Raw genomic sequence first — 15957 nt, forward strand, 5'->3', positions numbered from 1 at the left:
CGGACAGAGCAGCCAGGTTCGAGCCCTGGTCGTGTACGTCTGGGTGAGTTGCTTCACCTCCCAGGGCCTCATCAGCAAAATGGGCCTGATAACAGTACATACTCGCTTCCAAGCTTGGTGAGCCTGAATGTTAAATGCTAGAGCAGCGCCTGGCACAGGGAAAGCACTCAGTCTGTATGAGGGTCACTGATGGTGGTGAGGAGGACGGCAACCACCACCTGCTGCTCCCGGGGACCCTCAAGGAGACGCTGATCTCTGCCACTGCCATCCTCTGCAAAACTCCCTCAGGGCTGCAGGGAACCTTGCCTCTGAGAAATGCTCAACACTATTTAAAGCCTGGATTTAAACCGGTGGCAGTTCATCGACTTGCCCTGGGCACCGACATAGCTCAGTCTGCAGCTGGACACGCAGACACTCTTTCTAGACCAGCTCCCTCATTCCAACCCAAGGGACCCACGCGTCTCTGGGAAAATGTCGCTTTCCGAGGGTTCTTTCTGAGGAAGTAGAGCTGGTGGCTGAGAGGTCACCAAGCTGAAGGGGGTTGCGTAACCCTTTGTGCCTCTCAGCCATTTCCCGCCTTCTCCGTGGAGCTGACAGGGATGATCATAGCACCTCAGGGAGGCTGTGAGTAGACGAGTGAATGGATGCAAAGCATTTACAGTGGTGCCCAACGCCATGGGGGATAACTGTTGAGTTTTACTTTCCTCTTCCTGTTTCTATTTCATTCCATTTTTTTCCTTCCTTCTCTCTCCCTCACACCTTCCACAGTATTAGACATTTTTGCCCACATTCTTGACAGAAGACTTCAACCATGCTGCTCTGTGAAATTCACTTGGATTCATTTTAACTAGAGATAAGCCTCTTCCCTTTTTTTTTTGTTTTATCCTATGTGTGGTTTTTCATACTACTCTGCAGTTTTCTGTTCGAGGACTTAAAACCTTGGCTTAAATGGTGGAATCTCTCAGTAGACTATACGCTCCTGGAAGGCAGGGCCTGCCGATCCCCAGTGCTTAGCCAAGCTTCTGGCCCGGAGCAAGTGCTAGCAAATGTTTTCTGAGTCCATCATTTTCCTTACATAGAAACTGTAGAGAGAGAAGGTCACTAGTGGCGGATGGATGTCCTCGGGTAATCCACAGAGACACTTGGTGGTGGTGTCGTATTCTTACTCCCAGCAGCCACTCCAGCCTTGCCGTCCTTCTAAGTCCTTTTCTTAGGATAAGTGACTTCCCTCTGGAGCCAGTGAAAAAAATTAAGTTCTTCCATCTCCAGTGTTCCTCTGCTGTAAAAACAAGGAGAAGAGAAGATGCCAGGAGCAAATGGGTCCACTCCTCAGTGTTCTCTGTTTCCTGCCTGGGGCTTGGAGTTGGTGAGAAACCAGCTCAGGGTTTTTCCCTCTTGGTTTGTGGCATCTCTGAGAAGTGGATAAAATGTCAACATTTCTCATCTGTTGAACTGGCTGCTAGAATACAGACCCTGGGGTGCTGCGGGGTCAGTGTGGAACATGCCCACCTAAGCCCCTTCCAGCTCCTACTATGGCCCCTGCCCTTGCCCTGCAGGTGTGAGCCATCCAACTGGCAAATACTGTTACGGTATCTGAGCTGTTTGGCTTCAGTGAGGGTAATTTCTGACACGCACATAATGTTTTCAGATGAAATCAAATGTGTCTTTCCAGGGCATCTTTTGTAATAGTCTACTATGAAAATAATCTTTAAACTTTTTCTCACTCCATAAATACAGTTTACTCTAAAAATCTCTGATGCTAGAGAAGAGTATTAAAAAAATGTTACACAGGGCTTCCCTGGGGGCGCAGTGGTTGAGAGTCCGCCTGCCGATGCAGGGGACACGGGTTCGTGCCCCGATCCGGGAAGATCCCACATGCCGCGGAGCGGCTGGGCCCGTGAGCCATGGCCGCTGAGCCTGCGCGTCCGGAGCCTGTGCTCCTCAGTGGGAGAGGCCACAACAGTGAGAGGCCCGTGGACCGCAAAAACAAAACAAAACAAAAAATGTTACACAAAGGGAATCATATCATACGTTCCGTGTGATCTTTTTCATTGTGGACATATTTTTTTTTAAACAACCCTTCTCTCCTCTCCCTTATCTGCCACTCCCAAGACAACCAGCATTAAGAGCCTGGACGTTCTCTTCCATACTTTTCTCCACAGATATATAGTCACATATGCATAACATAGAGAAAACATAATTTGGTCATTGGGGCAAGTGAAGTCATCCTATATGTGCTTCTCTGCGTTTTACTTTCGTCGCTTCGTAAAGTGGGCTGATCCCTACAGTGAATTACTAACCCTAACCCGTCCTTGTCGGTGGCGGCAGATTCCACGGGAATGGGTGTATCACAGCACAGGCAGCGTGTTTCCCTGAGCAGCCTCTGCTGTGGTAGACGTGCGTGTGCTTATAGCAGTGCCCACCGGCTTTCATTTCAGTGGGATTGTGCCAGCTAGAGCCCTTTCTGCTGTAAGGAAGAGGAGACCTGACTCAAACTGGCTTGAAAAGGAAGAGCTTAATAAACACAGTAAAAGTGATACAATAATCCCAGGTAATACGTAAGTGAAATGGATCCCGCAACTTATTAGTAAAGAATACATCGACACAAGAAAATGCAAGGATGGCTTTCCATTTGAAAATCTATTAGAATCGACCACAGTCACAGATCCAAGGAGAAAAAGAGTTCAAGCATTTCAATTAAGGCATAAAAATCAAAAATTCTACTCTCATTCCCAATGTTTGAAAATGTTTTGACCCATGTGAATAGACGGCCTGATAAAGGGCATCTGTCAAAAACCTGCGGTAAACACCCTGTAGAAATGTTACATGCAGAAATACAGCAAAGAGGCTGTACCACTTTGCTGGACCACAGAGTGGCTGGATCACTTCTCTTTGACATCTCTACTAGCAGTCCTAGCCACTAAGATGCAACCAAAGAGAAATAAGTGCTATTCAGGATTGAAATGAGAACAAATGTATCAGTTTTTGGAAATCCTTAAGGTAGTCAATTTAGAAAATCCAAGAAAATCTATGCAATTAGAACTATTCCATGAATTCAGAAACTTTTCTGAATACAAATTCAGTAGCATGCCTGAGCACTTACAACTTCTAAGTAGGGAGAGAAATTTAGAAGATTCCATTAACTCCAAAAACTCAGAAGCTCAGAAATAAATCTAATAACGTATGAGATGTGTATGCAAATAATTTTAAAACTATCAAAGGACAAGGACATGGCTAAATAGACCAGCTAATTAACATATCCATTTTCCCAAATTAATATATTAATTCAGTACAATTTCAATAAAAGCTTCGATAAAATTTTGCACGGAATTTAATGAGCTGATCCTAAAATTCATGTGGAAGGGTAAAGGGCTAAGAAAAACCCAAGACAAAGAATAGAGAAGGCAGCCTTGCGCAATGAGAGAGGTTTTTTTGGAAAGGTACAGTTATTAAAATAACGTGGTATTTGCAGAGATGTATTTGTGTTCTCTAGTTTGTCCCTTTGGTCTAAGTGTGTATCAGGGTTACAGTTCAGAGGTGGAGCTATTAATCAGTGGGAAAGGAAGCCAAGTCAATATACTGCACTAGGATGACTGATTTCTCATGCAGGGAAATGTAAACTGAGGTCGCTTTCTCACATCTCACACAAAAATAAATTCCAGATGGATCTAAGACCTAAATATGAAAGACAAAGTTTTTCAGTGTTTAGAAGAAAACCAGGCAAATTATCTTTATGACCTCAGGGCAGTCTTTTTCTGTTTCTTTCTTAAAACTTTCCACCATAGCTAAAACAGCTGAGAACCAGCCCTAGCAACAGTGTAACAAAGTATTATCCTTAAATCCAAGAACGCTTGGCTTTGAAAGCTGGAGGGACGCTGGAGACAACCTCATCTCACATTCTTTTTTTTATTATCATTGAGATATTTAAACTATATTAGTTTCAGGTGTACAATGCAATGATTCAATATCTGTATATATTGTGAAATGGCCACCGCAATAAGTCTAGTTCACATCTGGCACCATACATAGCTACAATGTTTTTTTTTCTTAGGATGAGGACGTTTAAGATCTACCCTCTTAGCAACTTTCAAATATGCAATACAATATAGTCGCCATTCCACACGTTACATGCCCAGGACTTATTTATTTTATAACTGGAAGGTTGTACCTTTTGACTTCCTTCATCCATTTCTCCCACCCCTCCCCCCAACCTCTGGCAACCACCAGTCTGTTCTCTGCATCTATGAGCTCAGTTTTTTTGGGGGCGGGGGTTTGTGGGGGTTTTGTTTTTTTTAGATTCCACATGTAAGAGAGATCATATGGTATTTGTCTTTCTTTGTCTGACTTACTTCACTTAGCATAATGCTCTTAAGGTCCATCTGTGTTGCCACAAATGGCAAGATTTCATTTTTTATGGCTGAATAATATTCCATTGTGTGTGAGAGTGTGTATATGTATATATACATACCATGTTTTCTTTATTCATTCACCCATCAGTGGACATTTAGGTTATTTTCATGTCCTGCCTATTTTGAGTAATGCTGCAGTGAACATGGGGGTATCTTTTCAAGTTAGTGTTCTCATTTCTTGAGATAAATACCCAGAAGTGGAATTGCTGGATTATATGGTAGTTCTATTTTTAACTTTTTGAGGAACCTCTATACTGTTTTCCATGATGGCTGTGCAATTTACATTCCCACCAACAGTGTTCAAGTGTTCCCTTTTCTCTACATCCTCACCAATACTTGTTACTTCTTGTCTTCATTTATGTGTGTGTGTGTATATGTACATATATAGCCATTCTAACAGGGGTGAGGTGATATCTCATTGTGATTTTGATTTGCATTTGAAATCCAATGCATTAGTGATTAGTGATGTTGAGCACCTTTTCTTGTACCCCTTGGCTATCTGGGAAAATGTATATTCAGATCCTCTGCTCATGTTTTAATCAGATTGTTTGGTTTTTTACTGTTGAGTTGCATGAGTTCTTTATATATCTTAGATATTAGCCTCTTATTACGTAAATGATTTGCAAATGTTCTCTCCCATTCAGTGGGTTGCCTTTACACTTCGTTGATGGTTTCCTTTGCTGTGCATAAGCTTTTTAGTTTGATGTAGTCCCACTGGTTTATTTTTGTTTTTGTTTCCTTTGCTTTCAGTGTCAAGTCCAAAAGATCATCGCTAAGACAGATGTCAAAGAGTTTACCACCTTATATTTTCTTCTAGGAGTTTTATGGTTTCAGATCTTACGTTCAAGTCTTTAATCTATTTTGAGTTAATTTGTGTGTGTGGTATAAAATAGTAGTCCAGTTTTTTTCTTTTGCATGTGGCTGTTCAGCTTTCCCAACACCATTTATCAAAAACACTGCCCTTTCCCAATTGTATATTCTTGGCTCCTTTACCATAAATTAATTGACCATATGTGTGTGGGTTTATTTTGGGGCACTTTATTCTGTTCCATTGATCTCGTGTCTGTATTTATGCCAATACCATATTATTTTGATTACTATAGTTTTGTGATACAGTTCGAAATTAGGGAGCGTGACGCCTCTAGCTTTGTTCTTCTTTTTAAGATTGCTTTGGCTATTTGAGATCTTTTGTGGTTCCATACAGATTTTATGATTGTTCTGTTTCTGTGAAAATGCCATTTGAATTTGATAGGGATTGAAATGCATCTGTAGATTGCTTTGGGTCGTTTGGACATTTTAACAGTATTAATTCTTCCAATCTATGAACATAGAATATCCATTTATTTGTGTCTTCTTTAATTTCTTTCTTTAGTGTCTTACAGTTTTCAGTGTACAAGTCTTTCGTCTCCTTTGTTAAATTTATTCCTAGGTATTTATTCTTTTTATGTAATTGTAAAGGGGATTGTTTTCTTAATTTCTCTTTCTGATAGTTCGTTATTAGCATATAGAAATGCAGCAGAGTTTTTTATATTGATTTTGTATCCTGCAACTTTACTGAGTTCGTTTATTAGTTTAACAGTTTTTTGGTAGAGTCTTTAGTGTTTTCTATATATAATATCATGTCACCTGCAAATGATGACAGTTTTACTTCTTCCTTTACAATTTGGATGCCTTTTATTTCTTTTCCTTGCCTAATTGCTCTGGCTACGATTTCAAAACTGTGTTGAATAAAAGTGGCGAGAGTGGGCATCCTTGTCTTATTCCTGATCTTAGAGGGAAGCTTCCAGATTTTCACCTTTGGGTATGACGTTAGCTGTGGGCTTGTCATATATGGCCTTTACTGTGTTGAGGTGAGGGGAGGATTTCTTAAACAAGACACAAAAAAGCACAAACAAAGAAAGGAAATAATTGATAAATCTCACAGCACAAAAATTCAAACTCATGAATGACAGCAGTAACCATTTTTAGAAGGGGGAAGAACAAACCTCTCATTGGGAGATACTTGCAATGCATAACAAGGAACTAATTCAGCCTACCCAAAGAACTCCTGGCATTCAATAAGAAAACCACTAACAAGCCAATAGAGAGATGGTCAAAGTGTAGGGAGAAGCTCTTTGCAGAAAGGGGAAAACTGATAGTCCATAAACATATGAAAAGATGCTCAATTAGTAATGAGGGAAATGCACATTAAAACCTCAAAAGGCAACCGTTCCACAGCCAACAGATTAGCTCAAATGTTGAAGGCTGGCCAAAAGGAGCAAGCTTTGGAGAGGAAGCTTTGAAGTAGGACCTGTCTTACTGGATGGCAGGGCTGGAAATGCAGACAGCACCTAGTAAATCTTGAGATCCTGCCCCTCCCCAGCAGCTCCACTTCAGTGTTCTACCCTCAAGAGACTCCCCGTGAGCACCAGGAGATGCAGCACCTGTGATAGAAAAAAAGAAAAGAAAAGGAGAACAAGTTAAACACCCATCTGTAAAAGACGAAAACGACTTTGTGACGCATGCAGTCAGTGCACTTCTGAGTGGCAGTTAAAGTGACAGGGATCGACATGGATACATTTCAAAAGTATATTGGTGACTAGAGTTGCGAAATTATGTATACAGTGATGCCATTTCTTAAAAAATGTATTAGGTTGAGCTATATAAAATAGGTATATGTAGATAAAATATCAATACATAGGTAAAAATGGTTCATATTGACCAATTCAGATAGTTCAATCTACTACATACCTAATGTAAAGATTAAAAGGTGAAGGGAAGGATAGCTGCTAACTTCAGGATAGTGATTGCTTTTAGAGAGGGAGACAGAGGAACTGAGTCAGGGAAACCTACAAAGGGAACTTCGAATGTGTCTACAGTTTGATTTAACACGCAGAACGGGAGCATATGGCAAAATGTGAACGTTTGTGAAATCGGAGCTGTGGGCACTTGGATGTATTCTCCCTTATCCTCTGCATACCTTTCTCTGTGTTTAAAAGACTTCATAAATTACAAAGAAAACCAACAAAAGAGATTCATTGGCAAGAAAGGTCAGTGGCGGATGTGGTTCAGGCAGGCCCCTGTCCTCCTCCATGTTTGTGATTTATTCCTAGACTGAAAGCGAGATGGGTGCCGTCAGTTCTGGCCCGCCACTGCCTGTAACAACAGCCAAAGGAAGAGAGAGGCTTCCAGTATGTCTCCAAAGAGTAAGGAATCCTCTTTTCCAGAAGACCCTAGAAAACTCTGGCTTCAGTCCCATTGGCCCAGAGTAGGTTACATTGTCCAGTCCTGGACCAAGCCGTGGGACCGGGAGAATGCCAAGGGTTGATGTGGCCTAGGCCTGTGTCTGGAGCCGCTCACAGGCAAGGAAGATGGGATTACTCTTGGACCTCCTGGGTCCTTGCAAGGAGCTATGGGTGGGGATTGGTGAGTTGAATGGGGGCAGAGGTGGATACTGAGGAAACCTGGCATTCTGTTAGGAGGAGGAAGGAAGAAACGAGTGCTGAGAAGGAAACCAACCCAACAGTGTCTACCGAAGAGAAGACTGCCAGGAGTGAGATTTGAGCCTTAAGTGTGAGGGAATGTGTTCTTTAAGCTGGAATCTGTCGTCAGATTGCTTTCTAAGCGGATTGAATTACTTTGCATTTCCACCGGTGTTTTTGGAGCCACGCCCCTCCTGACCCAGGGGATTTCTCACCTATCAGATTGGTAAAAAAAAATTCAAGAGTGATAAGTGACAGCTGAGTGTTGCCGTGATTTGCATTTCCCTGACAGCTCCTAAGGTTGAGCGTCTCTTCCTGTGTTTATTGGCTATTTGAATGAGCTCTTTTATGAACCGTCTCTCCACATCGCTTGCCAAAATCAGAGTCTTGTCATCAAGCTTTTAGACTGCATACGATTTGAATGTGTTTTAAGGCATTCTCTGAGCCGGGAGGTGAAAAGTGATTCTTCGTTTCTGGAAGCAGCTTGGTGGGTTGGGAACAAGAATCACTTAGTAAGCAGGACACCCCAAGATTCTTGTGCCCAGTACTCTGCCCCGATCGCGCGCTTATGGTGTCACATTAGGGAAACGGAGGCCCAGAGTAGGAGGCAACTTACCTATCTATAAAATGAAGGGGCTGCCTGTTTATTCGTAAGGGGCTTTCCAGCTGTGGTACTCCGCTGCTGCTTTGGTCAGGCTGGAGAACCTTGGTAGGCCCTTGACTCACAGAGTTCAAGTCTCCCCCTTTTACCTACCCCTCCTACCATGTGGGGATCCCTCCCTGGATAAGGTGGCCTCTGGGACTAGCATCTACCTTTCCGGGCAGGTCAGGATCCTCAGTTCAATCCGTGGCCCTCCGCTGGGCCTTTGTCCCATCCTGATTCCTCAGCCAGATGGCAGGCCCTTGCCTGTGTCAACCTTCTGTAGCCGCTCTGAGTTGCTTCTTACAGGGCACAGGTGGGAGCTTCGGTTCCGGCGGTAGATCAGACCTTTATTTCTTCACAAAGCGGCTCTGTGAAAGCAAAGCCTGACCTCAGGGCCAGTGTTTGATGGCAAAGCAGCAAGGCATCGGTGACATATCACAAGCAGGAAAGGTTGGGGAAGGCCAGGAGAGGTCAGCCAAGAAGGGAATCAAGCAGGTTGTTCCCAGTCCTGTGTGCCTCTGCTCATTCAGATCAAAATTGCTCCTCCGAAGAGCACCTTTCGCTAACGAACACCGTCTCGCAATAACAATGACGATGTTAATGGTCCGAGCCTCACGGAGAAAGCGGGGTTCTCTGCGATTGCAGGTCGGCCTCAGCACCTTTGGCGTGGAGGGGGGCAGGTCCCAAGACGCGCGCAGGACAGAGGGGGTGTGCAGTGCTAGGAGACGTTTCCTGCCCGCCCACCCCTGAGGGTGCCGGTGTGCTCCTCTGGTGAGCAAAGGCTGCTCTGCATCCCGAGGGCGGGTGGTGCGATGATCCTCTGGCTTTGCGACGTTGGTTTCTCAGCTGTGTAGAGAGGCGGCACGCTCAGCTCCACACGGGCCACCGTGCGTCTCTCTTTCTGTGATACTGGCATAACCTTCGTGCCCCTGTGGCCGTGTGCCCACCGCACATTAAATGATGGGGGTGATCCCGCCATGGGCGGCCCCTCCCTTCTGGCCTCCCCACAAGCCCTAGATGCTGTGCCCCTCTTGGTGTAGGGACTTCACAGAACTGGGCCCTTTCTGTAGCTTGGAGAACACCATCTTCAAGGTCCCTACCTGTTACCCTCCTACCTTCTACAGGCTGGAGCTTGTTTTGACTTCCAGTCATGCCCAACCTGCCAGCCTCAGCCACCCCGAGTCCAGCACACCAACCTCCTTTCGTAGCGTCATGAGATCGTGCTGCTTGGGATGGCTGAGGGCAGTTTCTTCCAACCAATAGGCATCAGCATTTCCGTACCACGCTCTCTCCTGAGCATCTTCCTCCCTTCTCCTGGGTGACTGTAAAGGCCAGAGGCAGCCAGAGACATCGTTTTTGTGGTACGTCGTGGACGTGCATAAAGTTCTTTCTTATTTTTCTGGGTTTTAACGTAGCAAGACTGGTCCCCTTACATCTTTATTGTATCCTTCTGGATAAAACGCAGTCGTCATTTGCATACAGTTGTTTCCATTGAAACACTGTCCAGCACACATTTCTAGGCGGCCATAGTTTCTCAAGGGGATGCTCCGTTATAACATGTGTAAAAAATGGAACCCCTTTCACTTGGTTCTACCTGAATCTTAAGCTCATCTCGTTCAACATAACAGACATCCACGGGATGTACACCGCATACAGGTTGCTCTGCTCAGCTCTGCTCCGTGAAGCAGGCCCCCTTCTGATCAGTCAAAAGGTACTCTGCCCCCATTATTAATGATTTGGAATTGGGGGGGGTCTTAATACAGAAGAACAAAAGTGATATTTTAACATATCTGAGCTCAGGAATTATTTTTGGATATTTTCACATTGTTAGAGCGCGCTCTCTCTCTCTCTTTTTTTTTGGTTCAAATTCAGTCATGTTTTCAAAAAATACCAAAGAAGTCTGTGTCCTACTTAAAATCAGCTTTGTTTCCTCATTGCCTGCAGGATAAAATGAAAATGCCTTCTACTGCAGGGTGCTTCCCAGGCAGTCAGCCGCCTTCTCCAGGCCTCAGCATCTTGAACTTGGCGCCATTCCCCAGTGACACCCTCTGCCCTGCCTCCCCGCGTCCGCAGGAGCTGCTTCCTGTGCTGGGAGCCTCCCTCCCTCACCACCTTCCTTGTTGTCCAGCTCCGCTCACCCACCGCCACCAGCCCAAGGGCAGCTTCAAGCCAAAGGCTTTCTGCTCATCCACGACCTCCTGCAGTTCAGACTCTTAAGAGAGCACACAAAATTGACCTTCTGTGCTGATCGTCTTTCATCCTCACTGTTCCCCGAGCTCTTGGAGGCCAGGAGTCTCTATTTCACCTGTGTTCTCAGTATGTAGTTTAAGAAAGAAACAAAATTAGCCTCCGGAAGGCTACCGTGTCTGTAAAACAAATCAGTAGAGTATACAGGCTGAGACCTACACCTCGGTGATGTACTTCACAGTGTTGGGGGATTGTTTATTCATTCATGATTCATTCATTCATTCCTCAGCAGAGGTATTGCATTTCTGCTTTCTGCTAATTTTGGATGTTAGACCAGGTGGTCCAAATCCTGGAGACCGTTCAGAGCCTCCACCTAGCAAAGATGGGATTGAGGTTAGCAAACATTTTATGAGACTTTGTTTTGGGTTCACATAGTTCGGGGTTGATTCTTTTTTTTAACTTCTAATCTCCATCACTCCTCCCCCAGATCTGAACTTGAAAGAACTCTCCCATTGCCACTCAGAACTTGTGTGGAGGAAATAGAAAACCACACACATTCTCAGCATTTCTTATTGACTATTTTAAAGACAGATCTGGATGCAGCATTGCACCAGGGTTTTTTGACTTTCCATAATGTGCTAATTAACATCAGAGCTCCTTAAAAACATTCCAAAACCTCTGATATGACTACTCTTGACAGCTATCTATTTGTATTTATAGCTTTCCGAGCAGAAAAAGAATCACTGAAGCTTTTCTATTTCATCATCTTGTAGACAAGCCATCTGAAAAAAATAGGGAAATGCTTCATTCTCAGAAGTTCCTTGGGCGTCAGCCAGCTGCATTGAGGTCCCCAGGCAGAGCTTTCTGTGAATGTTGCTGTGGGAAGGGACTTTTCAGCCCATGGAAAAATGAGTTCCTGCTGGTGACCTACCAGGTACAGGTGGTCAAGGCTCATCTTGTTGGGGGTGTTCAGTGCATGGCTGGGCTACGTGTGAGAGGCCTGAGTGGCAGGTTTATGGAGCTTCCCAGGTGGCAAATTAACATCAGCCGTGTCATGCTGACCACTTTCTTCTCATTTGTCTACACTTTAGCTCTCCAAAGTGGGAACACACAAGATATAACCCACTGTGGTGCAGGAAAAATGCAGATCAGTAGACTAGAAAAGTTCTGTTCTCATACACTTGTTCATGGGCCCAATGTGTTAGTATAGTGGTGCATACGCCTACTTCATAAATATGCATCTATCCGTGGCAGGATCACAGGGGTTTTTGGGGGGTTTTTTTGTTTGTTTTTTCACTCTTGGGATTGTGTGCTCAACAAAGTTTGGAGGCTGCTGTGTTAGCCAGCTCCCATTAATCTAGAACAGAGAGTGTCTGTTCAACAATATACTACTATATACAATATATACAATATATCCACTTGAGTGGATAAAAATGATAAGAGATTTCAAAGTAAGCATCAGTTGTGGAAATCAAGTACGGTAATTTCCCTCACGGCATTGTATGGTGTGTTGGTGGGCCCTTAATAACACTTGGGTTATTTCCTGCAAAAATCTGGGTGTGAGCGGTCATATTTTAAATACTCTATTGTTAGCCTCTGTATGCGCTTAACAGAATGAAGAACTTTCTAGGGGGAGTACAACTCAGTCAATGCCGTGATTGTACATGATACAAAACTTCAGAGGAAGGTGGTAAAGGGGACCACCATTAATATGTTGCTGCATGTTTCAGAAATTTGTCTATAAGTGTATGCCTCATTTTTGGTTTCCCAAGTTATGGGTATGTTGAACAATGTTTTATAACCCCAATGTTTTCGCTTCATTTGTATTTTTTTCCTTGTCAGAGAGGTGAGAATAAGACAATAGGCGCAGGGTAATGGTCATGAAGGTCATTGGTGGTGGTTTGGCTTCTCAGCTCTGAGACTCAGACCCTGGAAAGTACGCCCTTGTTGCTTACATTTCTCTATAAATCCAAAAACCCATCACATGCTTTGCAGTGAGAAATACAGCCTCCACACACACCATGATAGACCAGGAAATGCCTTCTTTTTCCAGCACTAATAACACCCTGGAAAACCATATTGAGGTGAGAAGCCTTTGGAAGATGCATAGACTTGACTGAACCTGGAATTCCTCCCAGCCAGGTGGGACGTTGGGCTCCCTGGGCTGAGCTATAAACAGCTGCTCCAAGCAGCAGCTTCCTCTGTCCAGTTCCAAGTTCTCCATCAAGATATTATTTCCGACTGCCTCAGAGGGAATTTTTTTTTTTTTGGCCGCACAGTGCGGCTTGCAGGATCTCAGTTTCCTGACCAGGGATTGAACCCGTGCCCCCTGCAGTGGAAGCTCAGAGTCTTAAGCCACTGGACCACCAGGAAAGTCCTGCTTCAGAGGAAATTCTTGCTCCTCTCCCCCCACCCCAATCACAGGCACAGTAACATTGACAAGTGAAGTATATTTCTGTGGGTATCCTTAGATTCCAGCAGAGATAACAGTAAAATCTTAGGCAGGGGAGTAAAGCACAAAGGTACTTAGTAATTGCCGTCACTATTAACAGGACGAGGTTCATGGGTACTCCCCGTGGGCGATGGCATAGACAAAGCAGGCTGCCGGCTCCGCGACGTTCCCTGGCAGTCACCAAAAGTCACCCCCTCTCTCCCACTCCACCACTTCATCAGGATGCAAGGGATGTGATTATATGGATAGACCTGACAATGCTATTTTTAAAAGCAAATCGGATTCTTGAAATGTTAACATTTGATGAACTCTTATTAGTTTCAAGGCACTGCCCGATATAGCGCCGTGCCTCGGGAGCTTAGCTGTGGATCGTCCCCTTCTGATCATCCGTCTTCTCTGCTGATCATCTCTAACCAGCAGAACCTCCTCCACCTCTGCAGGGGAGGGCTTAGGAACTATAGGGACCTCTCCGGACTTTGGTAACCACGTTTCTTGTCCACTGGTTAGTTAAGAGCGCAGACATGTTTGTGGACAGCCATGGATTCCTACCCCTCTGTTAAGCGTCTAGTTCCCAGGATTAAAGAGGCAGCAGGGTTTTCTTCCACCGTTACAGAGGTCTCTGGGTTCCACCTTTATGAGCCAACAGAGGCTTGTGATGGAGGTTGAACAGGTGATCCAACCAACACATAAGCGACTTTGCAGCCTCCGTGACTTGGTTATCGTTGGAATTCAGTTTGACAGGAAGACTCTGGCTTCCAAATAATTCCCGTGTCATCAGTCCTCGGTCGTGGCCGACCCTCCATTGCTAATCAGTTCAGAGCAACCCAAGGCGTCTTTGGTGAATGGTCATTTCAGCTCTTTATAAATCCTTCTGAATTGGGACATTCCTCTACGAACAGCCCAGATAAACAAAGGGCCCAGTGTATTGGGTTTAGCTGGTATTTTTACCAAGTTTGTTGAGCTAGCCTTCTTCATACCAGTCCATTCTTGGAATTCTAGACGTGGCTGCTGGGAGCCATCTGAATGCTGTCTTTAAGCATAAGACTTTTGTAATCTATTTCCTTAGCAGCTCTACCTTGAGTTTCGGGTCTGAAAGCTATAGGTGAAGCAATTGCTTTCTGGGTTTGGGCTGGGGGATTTTCCTTGTCACAGTAGGGGGACCTTACTGAGGTAAGTTGCTGCCTGAGTGTTGAGAGGTATGAGGTTGTATGAGATTGACTAGTAATGTCTTCCACGGGCGCAGATGAGGAGTGAACTAGTAATGTCTTCCGTGGGTGATAACCTGCCGTCAGTCTGTCACCCCAGAGCTACCACCAGGATATACTACCTACCCCACCAATACCTGAAGCCAGCCATTGGGGCTTTTACAACACCTGGGTGAGGTGTCCTGTTAATGAAAGACTCGCCTCAGAACACCAGGAATCAGCCTCTGAATTCAGCAGTGTCTGACCCTAGGTTTCCCTCTCTCCCAAATGAAAGGTAGCTTTTCTACCATCTACTCTGTTCATCCTGCGTGTTTAAAGTTTTTTTCAGTAGCGCAGACTCTGGTTCTGTGAAGGAGCTTCCAGATTGGCATCTGAGTTGATTGCTGTTTTGTAGGCAGAGCTGTCTAGTTTGATCAGGACTTCCCCCACAAATCTCTCCATTGGAGATAAGAACTTTGAATACAGATGAAACCCCACAGTGCCAAACTCCTGGAGATCGTCTAGGTTCGTCGCTTATGCTAAAACGTGAAGGCATCACAGTACTGACTGAGGCTTAGCACTGCTAAACGGAGATCTTCTGGTAATCATTTTTATAAGAGGATTTGATTTGGGGATAAAATTTCACTTATGGTTTTGGCCCACTTGTGCCTTTGCATAAAATTCTGAACCAGAGTATAAATAGGCAGATACTTCCATTGACTTCTTTTGCCACGGCTATTTTTAGACATCATTGTGCAAAGACCCTTTTGGCTCATGGCAGAAAGCTTTTTCCTACGTTTAAGGGAATTTTATCTACAAACCCATTAGATATCAGTTTTTAGTCTTCACATTTCAAGGATGGTTTAACTCTCAAGTGTTGAAATGCTTAATCCAATTTCAAAGATCATCTTCAGTTCCACTCAGAAATCAACATATCGTTAAGCCGCTGAGATACACGTGTGAAAATACAAGGGCGGTTGGGGAGAGTGTCACTTGGTGCTCTGTGGACCGTGCTAAGTGAGATTGCAGGAGTGTAGGGGAGAAAGCATTGGGCGGGGACGTTGGCACCCCCTGGGTGCCACCTGCAGAGGGGCAGTCAGTCACCTCGAGCTGCTGTAGAACGGACTGTCCCGAGCGGAAAGCAAAAGCGTGCCCATTTATTCCTCAGCGACTCTGAGTCCCCAGCTCCCCCGACTCGGGTGAGCAGTTCGACGTGCGGGGACAATGGGTGCAAAGATCCCCACTGTTCAGTCGGTGCAGCTCGATGCCAGGGGCTCGACTGACTGCAGCCCTGACACCACGGTCTGTCTTCTGTCCCTCTCGGCCGGCCTCTCCCCAGGCTGAGCGCAGTGCCTTGCACCTGGTGGGACCTCAGTACATTCTTGTTGAATTGAAATGGGTCCTTCATGCCTGGTCCTTACATCCCAGCCCCTGGGGAGGGGCCCATCACAAAGGGCTTTCCATGGAGCCATTGCCGGCTTTGAATTAGTCCTTAGCATACCCCCAGACATCTCCAGCATTGATGGGGCTGCTCTCCCCACCCGTCGCCAGTCAGCACATCTGCACTGTCGCTGGCACAAAGGACAGAGCTGGGTGGGGGGCAGGGGGGCCCCCGGTTGGA

Source organism: Orcinus orca, chromosome 10, assembly GCF_937001465.1.
Source record: "Orcinus orca chromosome 10, mOrcOrc1.1, whole genome shotgun sequence".
NCBI lineage: Eukaryota > Metazoa > Chordata > Mammalia > Artiodactyla > Delphinidae > Orcinus > Orcinus orca.